This window comes from Triticum urartu, chromosome 7, assembly GCF_003073215.2.
Source record: "Triticum urartu cultivar G1812 chromosome 7, Tu2.1, whole genome shotgun sequence".
Lineage (NCBI taxonomy): Eukaryota > Viridiplantae > Streptophyta > Magnoliopsida > Poales > Poaceae > Triticum > Triticum urartu.
The window spans coordinates 417,783,438-417,805,369 of NC_053028.1; positions in this window are offsets into that span (position 1 = coordinate 417,783,438).

The window sequence follows — 21,932 nt, forward strand, 5'->3', positions numbered from 1 at the left end:
TTGGTGTCCTTCTTCAACAACATCGTCATAGGCTTCACAGTCTTGGAGAAATTTTCAATAAATCTTCGGTAGTATCCCTCGAGTCCAAGAAAACTGCGGATCTCTCCAACTGAGGTGGGTGCCAACCACTCAGTGACTGACTGAACCTTGGTGGGATCCATTGCTATACCTTCTCCTGACATAACATGTCCAAGAAATCCAACTTCCTTCAACCAAAACTCGCACTTGCTGAACTTGGCATATAACTGATGTTCCCTGAGCTTCTCGGGAACTAAACGCAAATGCTCCTTGTGTTCCTCTTCATTCTTCAATTATACGAAGATATCATCAATGAAAACCACAACAAACTTATCCAAAAAACTCCATGAACACCTTATTCATCATACTCATGAAATAGGTAGGGGCGTTAGTCAATCCAAATGACATAACCGTATAGTCATATAGCCCATACCTTGTGGTGAACGTTGTTTTGGGTATATCCTTTTCCCTAATCTTCAGCTGGTGGTAACCTGATCGCAGGTCGATCTTCGAAAACACCCTTGCTCCTTGCAGCTGGTCAAACAAATTATTGATCATTGGCAGTGGGTACTTATTCTTGATCGTTACTTCATTCAATGCCCGATAATCAACAACCATTCTTAGGGACCTATCCTTCTTCTCAACCAACAGGACTGGGGCTCCCCATGGTGATGAGCTCCATCGAATGTCCTTTCTCCAATAACTCCTTAATCTGTTTCTTGATCTCCTCCAGATCATTTGCGGGCATCAGGTATGGTCTCTTAGATATTGGCCCGGTGCCTGGCAACAACTCTATCAAAAACTCTATGTCTCGATCTGGCGGCATGCCTAGTAACTCCTCCGGTAATACATCGAGGTAATCCTTCACTACCGGCACTTCCTCCTGAACAACTCCCGTGAGAGAATGTACTTGGGTTCTCCTTGGCGAATGCCTAGATACATACTTGATCCTTTTTCCCTCCGAGGTGGTGAGTAAAATCGAGTTACTCGCGCAATCGACGTTCCCCCATACATTGATAGCAAATCCATTCCTAGTATCACATCCAATCCTTGTGACTCCAAAATTATTAGGTCTGAGGGGAAAACATGTCTTCCAATGGTCAATGGCATCTGAAAACATCCTTGACTTGCCATATACTCGGCTTCTGGCGAACTTACTAACAAGGGTGTCCTAAGTACCTTAGTGGGCAACTTATACTTATCCACGAATCCCCTTGATATGTATGAATGCGATGCACCAGTATCGAAAAGAACAATTGCAGTAAAAGACTTAACCAAAAACTTACCGATAACTGCATCTGGCTGCTCCTCAACTTCCTCCACGTTCACGTGGTTCACTTGTCCTCTGTTGAAAGGGTTGGGCTTCTTCCCAGTGCTTCCATTGCCATTGTCGTTCTTCAATTCCGGACAATCATTGGCATAGTGCCCATTCTTCCCGCACTAGAAACAGGTAATGTGACTTTGATCCTTCTTGGCGGGTGTGGCTGGGTTAGAGTGGTTCTGATTGCTACTTGCTCCGTTCCCATTCCCATTCCTTGCGCCATTATGATTATGCGAACTTCCTCCATTGAGAGTGTGGCCTCCATGGTTATGGACAAGTCCTCCTGAGTTCGGGGTGAGAAGGGGCTTCTGCTGAGCTCTAGAATTGTACTTCCCTTGTCCATACTTCCTCTTGCGATTCTCAATCTGCTGCTGCTTCCCTTCAATCATAAGAGCCTTATCTACCAACTCCTGGTAGTTGTTGAATGTTGCCACCATCAACTGCATGCTCATCTCATCGTTTAGCCCTTCCATAAACTTCTCTTGCTTCGTGGCATCGGTGGCCACATCATCAGGGGCATAACGACATAGCTTAGTAAACTCATCCATGTACTGAGCCACGGTACAATTTCCCTGGCGCAAGTTGCAAAACTCACGCTTCTTCATGCTCATAGCTTCAGTGGATACATGGGCTGTGCGGAATGCTTGCTGAAACTGCTCCCAAGTGACATTGGCTATAGGAAAAGTGGTTGTGTAATTCTCCCACCATGCGGCTGCTGGTCCATCCAATTGGTGTGTGGCAAAACTCACCTTCTCCGCATCTGTGCAACCTGTGGTGATCAACTCCCTTCCTATCATGCGCAACCAATCATCCACAACTATGGGCTCGGTGCTACTGGAAAACACCGGCGGCTGCAACCTTAGAAAGCGGGCTAAGTTTTCAACTGGAGGTGGTGGCGGAGGGTTGTTGTTGTTGTTGTTGTTGCCTTGGTTGTGAACTAACAACTGCATCAAGGCATTCTGCTGCTGGATCAACTGAGTGAGTTCCGGTGGGAAAGCAAATCTGGGGTCATGTCTCGGAGGCATCTGATGGGTTTAGAGGGAAGAGATTAGAATAGAATGAGGTCTAGTGAGAAAGAACTACCCATATGCACATGAGACAAACACAATCATATCATATCACTCAATCAATCAAGCAAAGGCATACAAACGGTCTAGAACTAACGTTAAAAGTGCTCAGACTACTACTATATACATGGGGGAAAAGCTACTAGTCATATGGTGGTCATCTAGAAATATTGTTCGGTGGAAGACTCCATGATATCCGCTCCAGCTTTGTCTTCATAGTCATCATCACTATCATCGGAGTTGGAGTCGTGTCGTCGATGATGATGTAGTCTTTAGAATGAATCTCCTTAGGTTCGTGATCTTCTCCTCCTGGCACGGGGTCTCCCATAAAAACTCCTAGCTTCCTTGTTAGGTTGTCATTCTTTTCCACTAGTATGATGATTTCCTCCTCATAATTGTCGCGTGTAGCCTTGAGTTCATGTTCAAGCTCGGTGATCCTTATCATCGCCTTCTTCAAATCTATCATGCTTGCGCACATCTGGTTCTCCTGGCGTCGAATGTGCTCGTTTAACTCCTGGATGAATGCTGCAATGGATCTATCCCTCCTGGTGCTGATCATCTCCCATTGCTCGTCTCGGCGTCGACATATCTGGTATATAGTGTTCTTCAGCTCTTGTTTGTAGACTTCTCCAATATGTCCCATAGCAATGTGGGCTGCCATGCTCTTGCCTAGACTCCAAGTGGGTGCATCAAAGGAAAACTCTATAGGATCCGTAACTAGCGTGAATGTCCTTCCTGGAACTTGAACTCGATTCATCCAGCGCTCCTCTTCTGGTAAAGTGGCGTTGTAGGTCCCAGTGAAGCTTGGTATTCCAATGTTCAGGTATCTAGTGACTTCCTTCAAGTGTCGTCCAAAGGGTGTGTCTTCATCCGGTTGTGCAAACTTGTTCCTCGTGTCTGCCATCCTAAAGCATAGAAAATGGAGAGGAGTCAGAAATGAGTAGAGAAGAGTGCCTATGGCTTTTCTTAGTGGTCGTGTCCTACATTCAGCGTGTGCTCTGATACCATCTTCTAGCGACCCGACCTCAAACGGTCAAGTCTCTGTGCTTCAGTGTTATCCCTGGATCGGTAATGCTTACACACACAGTACTCAAAGGATTTATAACAGAGTGGCAATCACACACTTATTACATCGAATGTCTCAAGAGAGAAATTATTGCAATAAATATGGCTTAAGGCCATCTAATACGATAACAATGGAAGACTTGGAAGACAAAGTGAGTCCATCAACTCCAACGGCATAGCTGAGTGCATGACAACGACCTATTGCACCTTTACTCGTCATCTGAAAAGTCTACAACATAATACGTTGTAGCCCGAAAACGGGTCAACACATGGATTATGCTGGCAATGTAACACAGTAGAGCAATGAATAGATAAATGCTGTCACTACATGCATATATGGCTGGTGGAGGCTCTATGGTTACAAGGTTTTTGCGAAAAGCCAATTTTTCCCTACAACAAAGGAATATACTTTATTTAACTATCATGGTAGTTGAAACATTGAGAGTGGTACCCCCATCTCAAACCCAATTAAAAGTAATTATCATCCCAGCAAATTAAATTAGAGTGATGAGATACAGTAGGATAAACCAAATACTAGATACTCAAGATGTCCATAACCGTGGACACGGCTAACCATGATTAGTTTATACACTCTACAGAGGTTTGCGCACTTCTCCCCACAAGACTCGATCTCCTCCATTGTATTTCTCGCACTGCAGGGTGTTTGAGAAACGGATGACCGAGACACAGTCTTTCAGAAGCATTAACTCTTTATTCGGGGTGGATAGTTACACCTACTTTCTCTCTACATCTGCTAGCCCACCACTTAAAGAGGTCACACAACATACTCAACTATGCCAGAGCCCATAATGGCTTGTGGCTGCACACGGAAGTTTCTAGCATGAATAATCTTATGATCCCTTCGAGCCTGGGTGGCGGACCATAGGAGGATCACACGGTATATCCCCGGGATCTCCTAGGACAACACTGGTATATCCCCAGGTGCCCAAAACAAGCAATCCACCCAGATGTGTATTAAAGTTGCCACCTTAAGTTGAACCATTAATTAACAATCTCACATCTGTCATGGATACACTCAAACCCAATCCACATCTACGAGCATAGCATAGCAATATAAGCATAACGTAGAAGTAACCTCCAGGGGTTTGATAATAAAACAGGTAATAGGTTCTACCTCATCATCTACTTCATTAACCCACATGTTAAGAGATCCTACTCATGCAATGTGTGAGGGGTTGAAACTAATGCATAAAAACTAGGTGATAAAGGGGTATGATCAAAGTGTTACTTGCCTTGCCGATGATCCGCAAAACCTAGAGACTCCTAGTAGCACGCTTCGCACTTCGGGTGTTCTATCGCAAACAAACAATAGCTTACATAAGCAACCAAGCAAATATGCATGGGTAAAACTCAAATAAGATGATCTAACTAGAAAGTTCAACTTAAGAACTCCGGTTTGCAAAAAGAATCAAATCAAACGGAGCAACGAAACTCAAACGGCGAAAGAAACAAGATCCAATTACTAATCTAGACTAAAGTCAAATTTTACAGTACCAAAATCTTGGTTAAGTTGGTTAAACGGAAAGAGGGTTTCGAGACGAAGATCCAAGCGCTTGAATTGCCTGATTCCGATAAACAAGTGAAAAGATAAACTAAAACTAAAATCGGATCAGAGATCGCGATCGAGAATAATCGCGAAAAACCCTGGAAAAAGAAAAATAGACGAATAGGCTAATGAATGAACATTCGATGTTGTGACTAACGGGTGAACGGCGTTCGTTAAAACGAATGAACGGACGAATGTCCGCAAAATAAATAAACCGACGGAAAAACCGATCTAATAAAATAAACCGAAAAAACAAAAAATGGATCTAGATCTAGGGTTTACCGAAATAAACCAAAAAAAACGACGGCAGCGGCGGCTAACTCCGGCGAACTCGGCGGTGGCGGTGGCGGCTTGCGCGGCGGCGCGGCGCGGGAACCGAGCGGCGGCGGCTAGGGTTGCGGGGTGGGCGGCGGGGTGGGCTGCCGGGCGCTTTATAAAGGGGGGCTGAGGAGTCCGGGCCGGATACGGCCCGTAGGTCGGTTACCTTTTTAAAAAAAATCCGACGCCCAGAAGAAAAAATAAAAATAATACTAAACAGACTCCAAAAATCCTGAAATAAATTTTCCCCATCCTCTAAAAATATGCCGGACAAGGTGAACATTTATTTGGGCCTAAAGTGCAATTTTGAAAAACGCGTATTTTTCCTAATTCAAATAAAATTGCAATAAAAACCAAATAAAAAATCTTTCATTTGATTTTAATATTTTCCTCCAATATTTCATTTATTTTGGAGAAGTTATATTATCTGCTCTCATATATTTTGGTATGAAATATTTTCGGAGAGAAAATTATTAAAACCAAAGTGATCCTTGTTTCAATATTTGATAGAATTCAAATATGAAAATCGTGAAATCCCCAACTCTCTCTGAGGGTCCTTGAGTTGCTTAGAATTTCGAGGATCGCGAAACGGAATGCAATAAAAATACGATATGCATGAATGACTTATGTATAACATTCCAAATTGAAAATTTGGGATGTTACACACTGTTGGAGATGCCCTCATAGTGGAGAGTAGCATAGACTAGTTACTAGTCTATGTTACTAGTACCTTCACAGTGAGTAGTGTCATATAGTATATGCATAATTTGGCGACGAGCGCTCTCTATATGTACCACCTTTTTTCTTTAATTACATCTTGTTAGTTTTGCTCCATGGCACAATCCATCGATACTACTACTACTGTACAAATGTATACATTTTTTAAAAGGCTAGAGGGCTGGGCAGTCTAGCTTGGTCCTTTTCATGAGAGGCGAGGGCCTTTGTGATTTGATGGCTCATTACTGCTGGAAGGCGGGGCCTTGTGATTTGACTGCTTGTATAAATGTGCCGACGACCTGAGGAGGAGCAAAGAACCGTGCGGTATACTCAAGTTTTCCACTGGAGTACAACGGAGGAGCACGAAACACGGCAACCCAGGGCCATATCCTTTACTCTCTACTCTTATTATATATTACTAGCAAGAGGCATTGTTCTATTGGCGATAAAGAATGATCTAATTTGCTAGTCATCTCATTTTTAGCATTGTTATATTCATGCCTCGCAGAGAAGGTGACACGTGCGGCGAAACACCCGAAGCAAAATAAGAAACACAGGAGCAAAAGAAGAAGGAGGATTATCACCCCAAAATAAGAAGGAAGACGCACACACAAGTCTGGGGCACTACTCTCACTACATGAAGGGTTGCTGGCCGCGGAGTCGTAATTGCTTCTTCATCGCCTCCACGACCTCCATCTCCTTGCGTGTCTCCTCCGCCATCTTCATCATTGTGTCCATGATGATTTCTCGACGTGAGCCTTCATCATCTGTTCCACGGTTGCATTACGTACCTTGACAGCAGCCGGGTGCTCGATGCGGAGCTTCGCCAACTCCTCCTTCTGTTCCATGACGAGGTCCTGCAACATCTTCATCGAGGAACTACTATTCTCATGCAGCTTCTTCCAACCGGCGTTATCCTCCTTCAGCAGGTCAAGCTCGTGGCAGAGCTTCGTATTGTCCTCCTGAAGTTGCAGGATTTCACCGGTCGCCTTCTTCTCCGAGGCAATGCTCTTCTTCAGCAGCATCACCAAGCCGGCAGTCAACTCCCCCTACTCATTGAGCTCAGCGGGCATGTCGTCGAGGCTCTCCTTCAGTAGCTCCACCAAGCCGTGGATGAACTTCTTCTGCTTATTGAGGTGCTTATTGAGCTGATCGGGCATGCCGTCGAGGGGTAACGACTCCAGCGCCACCCGCTCGGCATGTTCGCCTCCGCGTCTAGGGCGCTCCTAGGAGCCATCGCCTGCCCGTGAGAGATCTTTCGAGGTCTCTGCATGGCGGCGAGCCCTCTCTTTTTTCGGCAGCCTTGGTTGCCGCTCCCTTGTTACGAGTAGTTCTTGACCTGGAGCTCTGCACACTGGCCATGGCAAGGACGGGCGAAGAAGCAGGATTTATGAGGAGGAAGGTAGAGTAGTTTTCAATTAGGTAGTTCCCCTTTTGGTATGTAGTACTGGCACTAGTACTAAAACCTACATAGTGGGAACACGTTCAGGTTTGGTACGTACTGGTAGGTGTGAGCAAGCTTGCACTTAATTGTAGCACTAGTACTTTCGAATGTGATGGGAACAAGGTAAAGATTAATTGATGGTTTGGGTTTCGAGGCCCAAAATGGCTCCCTATGAGTTTAGTGGAATATAAATTTCAAGTAGACTGCACTGCTCAGATGCGTAAATGTTATGTTACTGTCAAAAATTGGCACAAAATACGAAGGAGACCAATGGAAGTACTACTCACAACCCATGATTTAACTACTCCATGCGCGCTGTGGAGTAGTAATGTCTTTGTTCTGCCCTCACGTCCACTCAATTTGCATGCGCTGTATTAATTGACCATCAATGAAGTGTAGGACTTTACAACCCGTCAAATTATCACATGGGGTGGATCTTGGTACAAAATTGCGTCCGCCCGTGTACCCACGTGTGTGTGCGAGGGAATGAGTGTGTGCGTGGCGTGCATGCACATCTTCGCTTCGTGCATGTACCACCAGTGCGGCTTAGGGAGGACGAGTACATTCTTCTGGAACCAGCAGCATGTCACTGTGATCAATCCACACAAGGATGTCGCGACAACACCTCCACATGTGCCACGTGCCCACGTGGCTTCATGAACTGTAAGAGACACTGTGTAGCGTGCCATTGTGTTTTGCACATACTAGAAGTACTAGTAAGGTACACATGCATTGCACGCGTCAGATTTTGCAACCAAATTATGAATAAATACCACACTGTAGCATGTAAGCTCTGAGTCATATATGCCCGATGTAGACCTTCGTTTATTTCTTATAGTTCATCTCATTCAAAATCAATTAGTTTTTATAAAGAAAACCTAGGGCCTCTTTGATTCGTAGGATTTCCAAAACGCGGGAATAGGAAGAACATGGGATTAGAGTGGTATGTCATCTTGAATCCTACAGGATGGTACGAGTGTTTGATTGTGCATAGAAAAAACACAGGATTCTTTCAAAGAGGTTTGAGTGGATGGGATGTTTCCTATGAAATCTAATGCAAATGAATCATATGGAAAAATTCCTATGGTTTACAATCCTACGAATCAAACAACCAAGATAGGAAAAATTCCTAAGGATTAGAATCCTCCAAAATTCCTTCGAGAATCCTTTGAATCAAAGAAGCCCTTAATCTATTTTATGATTCATGGAATTGTGCATTGTAAAGCATAAAGTACAAACAAAGAATGGCAATTCAACTAGAAAAAAAGTTTGGGCAGTTACGATACGGAAGATTCTAGAACAAAGGAGAACCACTGTTGTTTTGAGATTTGTGCATTATGCTTAAGTTCAACCATGGAGTCTGCTAGATTGTACATGTGGCAAAATCCGGTGGGGGCTAGAAGATGGTGCGAGGGCGAGGGTCCGAGTGAAGGGAGACTATGAAGGAGTGCACAACTGTGAGATCGATATTTAGAGAGAGGGGGCGAGAACGTGCGCTGTTGTGCGCAGTGGCGGAGCCATGAAAAATGTCCCATGAGCTAGGGGGCCAAGCATTGCTAATACTTTACGAGGAGTGCCAATTCATCAACTTAAACCATTTTTACCAGCAATTGTCTAATGATCACATTCATATTAGCCTCGATAGATAGTGATGTTAGGGGGGCAGGGCCCTTGCTGCCCCTGTCTTGGCCATTGTGCGCGCGTCCGAGAGATGAAGTGGAAGGCATGGATGATGAGAGGGGGGCATTGGATATATAATTAATGTGGGTGTATTAGCTATATATGTAATCCTATATAGAGAGGTATAGATTGATCGATGTGGACGTGGGAAAGAGGGTGAGACCTCACTAGATATATAGATTGATCAGTTTATGTGGAAAACTATGAAAGACCTAGCTATATAGACACACACACATAGAGGAACATCGATCATTGCGCATGCACGTCAGAGATAAATAATGCCCGATATGATGGAGAGGGGGATGTGTGTGTGTGTGTGCGCGCGCCTTCATGGGAGACCGACTTGAAGAAAAAGATTGCATGTGTGTGATGGATAATGCCGACTGGTAGTGTGTGTGCATGCATGCACGAGAGAAAGTTAGTGGTACAATTATAAATAGAAGACCAATGTGTGGGTGTAAAAGACTAGGTGAGGCCATAATCATTGTAAAGTTGAATTCAAATATTTGAATAAGAGATCATGATGTTTGAAACCAATGCATGCATGAATATAATGGAGATCTGCGCAGTGCGGTTTGGAAACGAGCATGTTGCAATGTATACACATTGAACAAGGTCAGATTGGTTTGAACGTGACATACCGATGGCAGACATCGTTTGGCCACATTGCATCCGTGCATGGACAAATTATTCTAATTGGAGATGATGGGTGGCTTTCGCATCACATATCTATATCTATACCCCTATATATATTATATTTTATATTTTTTATATAGTGTGCGGATAACTTTAACTTTGAAAGATGGTCGTTGGATGAGGCCAATCCGATGGTGCAGAGCTGGCAAATTTGAGCACTACTGGCCGTTGGGTATCATTTAGATTCCACCAGATTTTGCCACATGTACAATCTAGAAGACTCTATGGTTGAACATAAGCATAATGCACAAACCTCAAAACACAAGCACTTCGTCTTTGTTCTAGAATCTTTCGTATCATAATTGCCCAAATGTTTTTCTACATGATTTGTTTTTACTTTATGCCTTACAACGCACAATTCCATGAATCTTAAAATAGATTAGCTTTCTTATAAAAACTAGATGATTTTGAATGAAATGAACTATAAGAATTAAATGAACATCTACATCATGCATATATGACTCAAAGCTTACATGATATAATGTGGTATTTATTCATAATTTGGTTGCCAAATCTCATGCGTGCAATGCACGCGTACCTTACTAGTCTAAATGGTGTCTGTGTGTGTGTTGTGCGTGTTAAACACATTGTACGTAGTATATCATACTAGTCTAAATTGTCTTTTTTTGGGGTACACGTTAAGCTTGTTCTCCCGAAATTTCAAGCTGCGCCTTGTTATGCCGAAATTTCAAGCTAGCGTCTCTGTCTATCGTGCTACGAAACTCCTGCCTCTTCAACCCGCGCCTTGTTAGCCTAAAATATTTAAGATATATCTTTGTCTCGCTGTGCTCCAACAACTCCCTCCATCTCAACCCGTGCCTTGCTATTCCAAAATTACAACGCGCGCAAAAACTCCCACCTCCTATGAAATCCCGACACGCGAAATGCCCGTGATACACCTGAACCGAAAGAACTGCCTCAAATCAGTGGGGGTGCTTTCGTAACTTACTCCACATTTCGGACAAGCGCGTCCCTAAGCCATGGTTCCCCACTCCCATCCCATCCGCCCACCCATTCGTACACCGAGGCTGCAAAACCCGTGAAGCCCCACACCCTCCTCCATCGGCCACCCAGCCGGAGCCTCTTCCCCAATAACGTCGTCCACAGCAACACCTCGACGTCCCTCATCCATCGTACTGGATGAGGATCCGTCGTCGATCTGGTCGTCCCGCCCATTCAGCCACCCCGTCCTCCACCTCCAAGGAGCCGCCCCGATGTTCCCCTCGTCTTTCGCGCCACCTCCATTCCCACACCGCCGTCCTCACCTGCACCACTGGAAGAGCATCATCATCACCAATTCCTCAGATGAAGTTGCGGCCTAATCGGCGCCACCAAAGAGGTTGTACATTAATCGCCGCATTTTCTTCTTGATACGATCTCATGGTGCTGCCGGCGCTCAGTCCCGAGCCGACACGGCGCGGCTCCATCCACGCCGGCGTCGCCGGCTACTTCCTCCATGGCGTTGCTCGCTCGGCGGCGACGTCCACATCAGTAGGAGATGTTGCTGCTTTAGCTCTCGCTCGTGTTGCTGTTGTGCTCTTGCTCTCGGTCCCCTGCCTGGTCTGCTCTTGCTCTTGCTCTTGCTCGTGATGCTGCTCTCGCTCATTCTCTTGCTCGCGCTACTGCTCTCGCTCTAGCTCTTGCTCGCGCTGCTGCTCTTGCTCTTACTCTTGCTTGTGATGCTACTCCGACTTAGCTACACTTCAGTCGACTGAATCGACTTTTGGGTCAGTCGATTTTCAGGGGGTGGGGAGCTCACCGGAGTTAAGGAAGAACCAGCCGCAACGGGGAGGAGGGCTCGCCGGAGAGGTACCCCACTACCTATCTTAGGGTTCAAGGTGGGGGCGGTGGTCGCCGGCGGTGGCATGAGGATCGCCGGAGAAAAAGCTCGGCACGGGGGGGGCCTATAGGGATGGCCGGGGCGGCGGCGGACCGGTGGTGGGGATTGTTTTCGGGGCGGGCGGGGCGGCGCACCGCCGGCCGCGGGCGTCGGGGGGCGGCTGTTTGGCCGGTGGTGGCTGGCGGCTCAGGGGGTGGAGGTTGAAGATGAACTGCAGGCCCTTGATTTCGTATCCAACGGCTGCAAAATCGACTGACCAGAGATGAAAAAGTCAGTCGACTGACTTGTAGCCTCACCTCTAGTGCGTTCAGTTTCGACAGCAAAACTCAATTTCGACTGTTAAGTTCTGTTTCGACAGTTAAATTCAGTTTCGACAGTTAAGTTCAGAGATGAGCGGGTGATGTATACATCTACCACTTTGTGGTTATGTATTTTACGTCATCTATTGGAGATGCTATTAGAATTCCACTCAGGTTAACGTTGTCTCTCTTGTCCTGCTTCAGCCTCGGCGTCGTACAACTCACCAGAGCTGCTCCAACTACTAAACCCTCCATCACAGCAGAGCAGTACCTCGGGCTGCATCTCTAGACGCCTAAGATCTTCTTCCCCTCCTCCGACAGGCAAGTTAGCCGGAGCATCCTCACCGGTCAACCCAATCACTCTGAGATCGACATGGCTTCGCCAAAGAGGTTGTACACTTCTTGTGGTTTGACTTAATCTCAACATGCTTCTTTGCATCCTGTGATCTTCCTATTCTTGTGAACCAAACACCTAGATTGGCAGAAATCTTGTGTTTTTAAATTCTCTGTTTTGCACGTGCATTCCTATCCTATTCCTGTCTATTTCCTATCCCTGCATTATTAGAATCCTCAAATTCAAACAAGCCCTTGCACAATTACTTCTGTTACAGATATGTGTCAAAGAAAACCTTGTGTGGTTTGTCCTGCTCCTGCGGTGTTGTGTTCCACCCCAGCTCAGTTGCTCCAACGACGAAAGGGTTCACCACAATAGGGATTCGCTCTCCAGACTATCTTTCGCCGCCTTAGATCTTCTTCCCTACCGCCGGCTGCCACGACAACTACATTACCATCATCAACTGAGCAGATGACCTTGAGGACTACACGGGTCTGCAAGAGAGGTCGCACTACTCCGTTTCTTCTTACGTTATGCATCGCTTAATATGATGACATGCTACTTTATCATCGTGTTCACCTATTAGACTCCGACTCAGGTCCAAACTTATGCTGAAACTTGAGTTTTTAAATGGTTGTGGGGTACATATTGGGGCAGCAATCAGTACTATCTTTCTACTATCTGGTTAATCTCGGGTGTCTACTATGAGTTTCATGTTGGGTGCAAACAAACATTAAAGGGGCCATTATCTGTATTTTTTAACTAAAGCTATTATCTGCCTGCTATCATTTGTTTTGGGTCTATCCACAGTTTGCTACCATCACTCTGGATTTGTGCATGCACTCCTTACATAATCTCACTATGTTTTATTCCTATGCATGTTAGTTATTGTACACAATGGAACTGAACATGTAGAGCAAAAGAGACGAGCCTTGCCTGGCAATAAAATTTCATGCAGACGTTGCTCCATGGTGGATGCAAAGGCAGCCCCCCCTCCACCCATTTCAGATCGTAATCAAGAGGAAGATAACTGTTCTGAGGGGGATTCAGAAGAAGAAGACCACTCCTATTTACCCCATGAGGTCTTCACTCTAACTTCGCATGCTAATGTTGGTAATATCATGCATATGGTGCCTTGCATTGCTTACTGTATACATCAAAGATGTCATCTGCTTAGTTTAGACATGCTTTGTGTCAATGCCATCTGTTTAGTTTCTTTATCGTATATGTGAATCATGCAATGCCATCTTGTTTAGCCAGGCATTATATATGTGAATTTTGCAATGCCACCCTGGTTAGCCAGTCATCTTATATGTGAATTATATCATGACATCATTTTTTATTATGTCTTAAATTTGTCAACAATTTTAGTACATTCAATTACTCTTCCTATGCATCAGCCATTCGGCACGGTCATGGAAAAATCTGGAGTGGAAACAAGGTCTTCAGAGAAGAAAATGCTACCTGATGAAGCGCATGTCTTGCTGGTTACAGATAGCTCCTTAGAGGAGGATTCAGAGACAGATGACGAGTCCTATTCCCCCCCCCCCGAGGTGCATGCTCTAACTTGGCAAGGTTATGATGCTCATATCGTGCGTATGGTATCTTGCATTGCTATGTCATTTGCTTAGTTTAGACATGCTTTGTGTGAACGCCACCTGTTTAGTGTCTAATTACCATATATGTGAATTATGCAATGCCATCTTGTTGCAAGACATTATATATGTGAATTATGCAATGCTATCTTGTTGCAAGGCATTATATATGTGAATTATGCAATGCCATGTTGTTTAGCCAAGCGTCATATATGTGAATTATATCATGTCGTCCTTTTTTTGTATTTCTCATTGCTTTTGTCGACAATGTTTGTATATTCAACTGCACTTCATGTGCATCAGCCATTTGAATTGGTGATGGAGAAATCTGGAGTGAAAACAAGGTCTTCGGAGCAGACAATGCTATCTGCTGAAGCAGATATGTTGCTGGTTACAGATAGCTCTTCAGAGGAGGATTCAAAGGTAGATGACCAGTCCTATTATCCCCCTAAGGTGTATGCTCAAACTTGGCAGGGTTATATTACTCATATCATGCATATGTTGTATTGCAATGCTTAGTTTTTACATCATATACACGATATTGAATGCCATCTCCTTAGTTGACACATCATATATGCGATTGCCCTCTGCTCACTTCCTTAGTATATAAATCATATATTTGAATTATATCATGCCATGATGTTTACATAGACAGCATGTATCTGAATTATGGCATGCCAACCCATTTTCTAAAGACATAATATAGTTATATCATCTCATCCTGTTCACATAGTTATCATATTTTGAATTATGTCATTCTATCCGTGAATTATATCATGCCATCATGTTTCCATCGATGGCATGTTTTTGATTTATGGCATGCCAACCACTTTAATAGACACATCGTATAGTTATATCATGCCATCCTTTTTACATAGTCATCATATTTTGAAGTATGTCATTCTATCCTGTTTAGTTAGCCATCATACATGTGAAATTGTGTCATGCTATCCTGTTTAGTTAGCCATCATATATGTGAAATTATGTCGTGCTATTCTGTTTGGTTAGACAACATAAACGGGAATTATTTCATGCCCTGTTTTCTTCCCTACTATCCATTGCACCTGTCTATCTTACAATGTTTGTACATTCAATTACTTTTCTTGTTTATCAGCAATTTCAATTGGAGGGGGTGATGGTAGTATCTGTGGGAGTAAAAACACGGTCTTCAGAAAAGATCGTGCTACCTGTCGATGGAGATAGAACCACGGTTGTACTTTCCCAAGAACCAGCCCCACCACACATAACCCAGACTCACGCAGATTGTACCCCTGCCCAGTTGGATAGAGAACCAGCTACACCCCTTCTAACCCCAACCCTAGCAGATAGTAACCCAGTTCCCGTTGACACAGCACCGTCTCCACCATAGAGCACCCAAACACGAGCAGTTAGTAAGGCAACTGCAGTGCCCAAAGCACGAGGACCACCACTCCGAACCCCAAGTCAACGCTTAAAGCAGAAGAAGAATTGTTCTTAGGTCAGGTTCCGTAGCTATGGTTCATACTACTTTACTCTTGCATCACTGTATTTACTCATACCAACTAATTTCAAATTTGAACGATGCAATTGAAACTCCAATGACGCAACATGTATGTTTTAAACCTGTTTCTTTAACGTGTTTGTTGTTGTAACTTGCTCTATGTTGATTTCAGTTTCAATTGAATAAACAGTTATATTCTCATGCCATGCACCTTACAAGTGTTGGTATTGCTGTGTAGTTTCCCACACTTATATTCTATCTAAGCTGCTTTGTCTTAAATAGATATGACTCGAACTATATCTATCTTGATTTGGCAACATAAACTAGAATGATATAGACCATATAGTGACCATAGTACATAGATATATGTTTGTTTCATGCTGTTATCCTGTCCACCTTACTACTGAACTAGTTTACCAAAACGAGTTTCATATACTACATTGTAAACCTGTGATGTGTTTGTTTGTTTCTCTTTTAGAATGCGGATAAAATATTGGAGAAGAGTACCCTGTTATGCAACGGTGCAGGAAGTAATGCAGATAAGGTTCAAGATAGTGATACATCCCTGTTGGACTCCAAGAAAGCTGATAAAAACTATATTGAAGACACTGAGACAACCCCAAAGTCCTGTCTTGATGTAGTGTTCGAGTTACTGGCTACCACTGCTGGCACCAGCTCTTCGAACTCGCTGCCTGAATCAGTTCGGCTTCTTGAGTCTCAACTTCAAGTTCAAAGGCATTGATCAGATGTTATGCGACAGGAAGCCGAAGGACTGAGGAAGTCCCTGCATAATTCAGATGCATACTTTCTGGTGCAACAGCAAGTGCTGGAGGATTTAAGCGCCAAACAAGAGAAAGTTTATAAGCTTGCTAAGCATCTTGCTAGCATTATTGGTACCCAGGATATTGTTTCTTGAGCTCTTCTGAAGTGGTTTTAGTTCTGGACTTGTTTTGCTGCGGCATTTATATGCTGCTTTGTTCCCTATATTTGTACTGGTGGCGAACTTTGATCCCCAGTGGATGTAATATGTGTAATTGCCGTGATAGCCTAGCGTAAGTTGATTGCCTATTTATTCCCTTATTGTCTTGTTTATTTGTTTTCTTATAGTCAGTGCAGTTCTTTTTCCGCGGTTTGCTAGTGGCCGCAATAGCCTATTTTTTAAAACTAGGCCACATCAACCATGGGCTACATATTTACTGTAGTTAACATAGGCCTCCTACGGCCGTAGAAACGATGGGCCTTCTAAGGGCCGTAGAAACAATGGGCCTTCTACAGGGCATAGAAACAATGGGCCTTATACGGGCCGTAGACACAATGGGCCTTCTCCGGGCTGTATGATCGGTTGGCCAAACAAGGGCCAATAACAGACCACATTATGGCCGTAAATGGGCTAGAGTTGAAATCGTCCGTTCATGGGCCGACCATAACGGGCCATCATTAATCAGCCGTATTTGATGACACTATTAAAACGGACCAACGTATTAACGGGCCACAAACGGACCGACTGTAACCACGAGCTGAATTTGGCCCACAAGCAGAAAATGACAGTAACGGGCCGAAAGTAAACGAATGCTGGAAATGAGGCCAAATATAAATGGGCCCTAAGAAGGCCGAAAGATAACATGGGCTGGAAACGGCCCAACGGTATAATGGGCCGTTAATGGGTATAAAGTGATACACTGTTCATTACGGGCTAGTTTTACCACGGGTCGTTATTCGGCCGAGGGTTACTAAGGGCCTCATATGGGCTGAAAGACGTCATGGGCCATACATGGGCCGGAAGTTAAAACGGGCTGGAATTATATTGGACGGCCCAGATGACGCTACTGGGCCTAATTCGGACAGGCCGTAAATGGGCCCTGGGTTAGTGGGCTATAAATGGGCTATATGCGAACAAGCCGTTAATAGGCTTGCCGTGGGCCGGCCCGCCACCTTTTGACCAAGTCAAACGGGCCGGCCTTTTCACAGGAATGGGCCTTTGTTGGGCCATACCATGTGTTGATGTATCATAGGCGCTTTGGGTCCAATGAGTGGATTACATCTGTCCCAGCGGCGAGCCGACACATGTTCCCTCCAGCCAATGATGATTTTACAAGTGGAAAATCCCCATTAGTCGGGGCCGTTAACGGGTTATCGGATCCAAAACCGGACCCGATACCTTAACAGCGTTCCATTACAGTGGATGCCACGTGTCGGTCACCCTTAACAAAAGCACTTCTGTGACGCACGATTTATCGTCATGGAAGTGGACACTTCCATGATGATAATTTTGGTAATGTCATGGAACACTTCTACGACAGCACAGGTATGACTATCTTGATTCTGTCATAAATTTTTCATGGATGTACATGCATGACAGAAAGCGTGACCTACTGTGACAAACACGTATCATCACGGAAGTGTATTTTTTTGTAGTGAGGGCTTTGGAGCACCCTCTCCAGTGGGTAAGCCGAGACGACTTTGATCGGGTGGCCTTGGAAGTAATGGTGCAGCTTACATGAGGCCACCAGGAGCACGAGCAGAAGCTTCTGTGGCATGGGGTATCGCGCCTTCACATCCCGCAGCACCGTGCTGACGAAGTACACTAGGTGCTCGACGAGGGTGGGAGCGTCGATGGAGCCTGCACTTGCCGGAGGTCGAGGCGTCTCCTGAGGTGAAGGGACCTCAGGAGCCTGGTCTTCCATTGGGGCCTCTACAGGCCCGAGGGTGCCACCCTGCCGGGCCTGATCATTTGTTGACATTGTCGCAGCCTCTGCGGTATCCTCTTGGTGTCGTATCGCCCCGGTTGGCGGTGCGGTACGACGTGGCGGGCCCTTGGCCTGGCGCTTTTCTCGGACTGCCACCAGTGCCCCGCTGGAGGAGTAGGGAGTGGCGGCAAGGTAAAGCACCAGGGGCTCGAGGGGGCGAGGCACCACCATCACCGGAGGGCTGGTCAGGTATTCTTAAGGTCTTGAAATGCCAGGTCGGCCTCCGGGGTCTACTCGAACGGGCCCTTCTTCTTCATCAGCTTGAAGATCGACAAGGCACGCTCCCCAGCTTGGAGATGAAGCACCCTAGCGAGGCCACGCAGCCTGCAAGCTTCCGCATTTCCTTGAGAGTTTGCGACAGGCTGATGTCCTCTATTGCTTTGACCTTCTCCGGGTTAGCCTCGATCCCCCTGTGGGACACGAGGAAGCCCAGTAGTTTGTCGGAGGGTACACTGAACACGCAATTCTCCGGGTTGAGACGTTGGTCCACCTGGCGCAAGCTTGCGAAGGTCTCCTCCAGATCCTAAATCAAAGTTCTTGCCTCCCAAGATTTTACCACGATGTCATCGATGTAGGCTTCAACGTTTCTCCCGAGCTACTGACCTAGGGTGATGTGCATCAGTCGTTGGAAGGTCGCTCCTGCGTTGCGCAGCCCGAACGGCATGCAAGTGTAGCAGTACACCCTGCACAGGGTCAGGAAGGCCGTCTTCTCCACATCCACCACTGCCATCTTGATCTGGTGGTAGCCCGAGAACGCGTCCAGGAAACACAGCAGGTCGCACTCGGCGGTGGAGTCGACAATCTGGTCGATGCGCGGAAACGGGAATGGGTCTTGGGGGCAGGCCTTGTTGAGGTTGGTGAAGTTGACACACATGCGCTCCATTCCGCCTTTCTTTGGCATGATGACGGGGTTCACCAGCCACTCTGGGTACCGGACCTCGCGAATGACGCCTGCTGCTTCCAGCTTGCGCGTCTCTTGGACGATGAAGGACTGCTTCTCCATGGACTGCCTCCGCGCCTTCTGCTTCATAGGGCACACATTGGGGCACACCCTTAGGTGATGCTCGATCACCCCCCTCGGGACCCCTACCAGTTGCTTGGGTTCCCAGGCGAATACCTCCTTGTTTGCGCATAGGAACCTCACCAATGCCTCCTCTTGATCTGGGTCGAGGTTGGCGCCTATGGTGAAGGTGGCTCCTGAGGGCCCACCTTCCTCGACCGGTACATGCTTCGTCTCGGCCCGATCTTGAGTGAACAATTGCTTCTTCTTTGCTGGCGCGGCCTCCTTGGCTCCGGGAGTGGCCTCGTTGGCCGGGCGTGCTTCCGCGGCGCCCCTGAAGGCAAGCTCGAGTGCCGTCAGAGCCTCCTTGGTGTCTCCAGCCACGGTGAGGATGTCATTGCTCCCTAGCATCTTCATGAGGTTATAAGCAGGACGGGTAGCCGCCATGAACTGGGCCAAGGCCGGATACCCAAGGATGGCGTTGTACGGGAGGCCGATATGGGCGATGTCGAAGTCGATAAGCTCGGTGCGGTAGTTGTCGCGGGTGTGCTACCTCTTGAGAATTGCGTTGGTTTTCCCTTGAAGAGGAAAGGGTGATGTAGCAAAGTAGCGTAAGTATTCCCCTCAATTTTTGAGAACCAAGGTATCAATCCAGTAGGAGGCCACGCACGAGTCCCTAGCACCTACACAAACAAATAAAATCCTCGCAACCAATGCAATAAAGGGGTTGTCAATCCCTTCACAGTCACTTACGAAAGTGAGATCTGATAGATATGATAAGATAATATTTTTGGTATTTTTATGATAAAGATGCAAAGTAAAGAAAGCAAAATAAACGGAAAAGGAAATAGCTTGTTGACGGCAGATTAATATGATGGAAAATAGACCCGGGGGCCATAGGTTTCACTAGTGGCTTCTCTCGAGACCATAAGTATTACGGTGGGTAAACAAATTACTGTTGAGCAATTGACAGAATTGAGCATAGTTATGAGAATATCTAGGTATGATCATGTATATAGGCATCACGTCCGAGACAAGTAGACCGACTTCTGCCTGCATCTACTACTATTACTCCACACATCAACCGCTATCCAGCATGCATCTAGAGTATTAAGTTCAAAAGAACAGAGTAATGCTTTAAGCAAGATGACATGATGTAGAGGGGTAAACTCATGCAATATGAAATAAACCCCATCTTGTTATCCTCGATGGCAACAATACAATACGTGCCTTGTTAGCCCTACTGTCACTGGAAAGGACACCGCAAGATTGAGCCCAAAGCTAAGCACTTCTCCCATTGCAAGAAAGATCAATCTAGTAGGCCAAACCAAACTGATAATTCGAAGAGACTTGCAAAGATAACCAATCATAAATAAAAGAATTCAGAGAAGATTCAAATATTGTTCATAGATAAAATTGATCATAAACCCACAATTCATCGGTCTCAACAAACACACCGCAAAAGAAGATTACATAGAATAGATCTCCACAAGAGAGGGGGAGAACTTTGTATTGAGATCCAAAAAGAGAGAAGAAGCCATCTAGCTAATAACTATGGACCTGAAGGTCTGAAGTAAACTAGTCACACTTCATCGGAGAGGCAATGGTGTTGATGTAGAAGCCCTCCGTGATCGATGTCCCCTCCGGCGGAGCTCCGGAAAAGGCCCCAAGATGGGATCTCACGGATACAGAAAGTTACGGCAGTGGAATTAGGGCTTTGGCTCCGTATCTGGTAGTTGGGGATACGTAGGTATATATAGGAGGAAGAAGTACGTCGGTGGAGCAACATGGGCCCCACGAGAGTGGAGGGCGCGCCCGCCTACCTTGTGGCCTCCTGGTTGCTTTCTTGACGTAGGGTCCAAGTCCTCTGGATCATGTTCGTTCCAAAAATCACGTTCCCGAAGGTTTCATTCTGTTTGGACTCCGTTTGATATTCCTTTTCTTCGAAACCCTAACACAGGCAAAAAACAGTAATTCTGGGCTGGGCCTCCGGTTAATAGGTTAGTCCAAAAAATAATATAAAAGTGTATAATAAAGCCCAATAATGTCCAAAACAGGATATAATATATCATGGAACAATCAAAAATTATAGATACGTTGGAGACGTATTAGGGTGCCGAAGGTCACAGGAAGGCGGATCTGCCCTAGGCGGCTGGTGGAGCCGCCGCCGACCCCGGAGAAGGACTTGGTGGGGCGAAGCCGTTCATGCGGCACATGGATCAAGCCGAAAGTTTCCACGGAGAGCACATTGAGGCCGGACCCGCCAACGATGAGGGTCTTGGTGATGGCTACGTTGCAGATGGTGGGTGTGCAGAGCATTGGGAGCACGCCCGAGCTAGTGGGGGCGACGGGGTGGTCCCTCGAGTCGAAGCTGAGGTCGGCCTTGGGCGCCGCCCAACCTGGGGGAGCTCCTTGCTGCGTGGAGGCGGCGCCGATCTGGCAAAAGAACTGCTTGGTGTGGCGGTCCGAGGGCGGTGCTTGCGAGCCGCCGAGGAGGGCTGCGACGGCGATGGGCGCTGGTGCCGCAAAGCGTGCGACGAAGAGGCTGCGCAGCTCCTCCCAAGACGCCACTGAGGATTCTGGGAGGGTGAGCAGCCAGGCGCACGGCACGCTAGGGAGGGCCATGGGGAATGAGTTGGCCATGACCTTGTCGTCGCCTCTAGCTTCTAGGATGGCCTCCTCGTATGCCAACAAGATGGCCGATGGATCCGCCGCACCGTCGTAGCGAGGCGGCATCTCTGGCT